This window comes from Lygodium microphyllum, chromosome 17, assembly GCF_053477565.2.
Source record: "Lygodium microphyllum isolate KBCC chromosome 17, Lygodium_microphyllum_v1.1.10, whole genome shotgun sequence".
Lineage (NCBI taxonomy): Eukaryota > Viridiplantae > Streptophyta > Polypodiopsida > Schizaeales > Lygodiaceae > Lygodium > Lygodium microphyllum.
The window spans coordinates 5741052-5742410 of record NC_141151.1 but is presented as its reverse complement, the minus strand read 5'-3'; the positions used below and the strand labels follow the sequence as shown (position 1 = coordinate 5742410).

Sequence of the window (1359 nt, the reverse complement as noted above, 5' to 3'; positions counted from 1 at the left end):
CTCCCTGCTACCTAGTAGGGCCGGCCTAGCGAGTCTTCTCCATCTGCAGGCGCCCGCCGCCCCGAGAGCGAGAAGAGAGAGAGCGACAGCGGCGGCGGGGGGGAAAGAGGGGACGGAGCGCGGGGGCGCCACGTGTGCTCTCACCATCCCACATCCCAGGAGCTGCATAGAATATGAAGTGTTATGAATAGGCGCGCGGCCAGATGTCTTTCTTTCGTCTTTTCGGAGACATCTGGTAAAATTGGAACGATACAGAGAAGATTAGCTTGGCCCCTGCAAAGGATGACACGCACAAATCGAGAAATGGTTCAAGGTTCTCGTCAAATTCGAATGCCTAGCTAGTGGTGGATATCATTCTCTGAAACGATTTGCTCTGCTCCAATATCACATCTTATGGTAGGTACACCCAGCCACTTCGTGCAATTCGGCGCTCCTTGCAGTTTTCCACTTCCCCAAGAGATAACAAGAGTTAGATTTGGTTGAGGGAGGGTACTCTTTTACTTGTGACTACGGGCTACCACTCAACCTCGGTTCCCAAAAACCTAAAACTAACTTGCTACCACTCACCTAAAACTATGACTGCTCACATTGATCTCCTCTCCTAAAGATTTTCCTTGTTTACAAGGTAGAGGTGATAAGCTTACTCATACAGTAATAAGCGCTAGTCAAATCTCGATTGCAATACAAGCCTAGACGTGGTCTACCACATTTGTAATAACTTTGAAACCTGTTTTGCCAAGTTATTTCACAACGTCCTACGCATTCAATGTAAACATCGGAAATGGTTATAACACTGCGGAAATGGGCATTCTGTATTGAAACACTTTGGACATAGATTAGATGGCCATACCTCTAGGCACATCAGAACATAAATTAGATGGTCGTAGCTGTAGCCATGCATTGGAACATATGTTACGTGGTCATAGCTCTAGGAATAAAAATGGATGTCAATCTAGAACACACTAGTCTAATGTCCACCGGGGGAACTCAAATTTCACCAAATATACCTACTGTAATACCCAGAATGATGTAATCCACTGTGTTGAACCTCAATTTTCGATCAAGTTGACCCATAGAACCAAGATGCATTCAATGTCATAAAAGCACTAAGCATTTGACCAGGTCACTGTTGTATAAACTTCTCAAAGTAAAATAGATTGCTCCTCTTCAAGATTTCGCCTCCATTGAAGCAAGCTTGAAGAACGATTTGCTTCTCTGAAACGATTTGCTCTGCTCCAATATCACATCTTATGGTAGGTACACCCAGCCACTTCGTGCAATTCGGCGCTCCTTGCAGTTTTCCACTTCCCCAAGAGATAACAAGAGTTAGATTTGGTTGAGGGAGGGTACTCTTTTACT

At 45.0% G+C, this 1359-nt stretch overlaps 1 non-coding gene across 1 annotated transcript; it reads left to right on the top strand.

The window, feature by feature from the left end:
• Positions 1–216: 216 nt before the first annotated feature.
• On the top strand, positions 217–318 carry LOC148021533 (U6 spliceosomal RNA). Its single transcript, XR_015694516.1, has one exon. It is a non-coding gene; the product is annotated as a U6 spliceosomal RNA (small nuclear RNA).
• Positions 319–1359: the final 1041 nt, after the last annotated feature.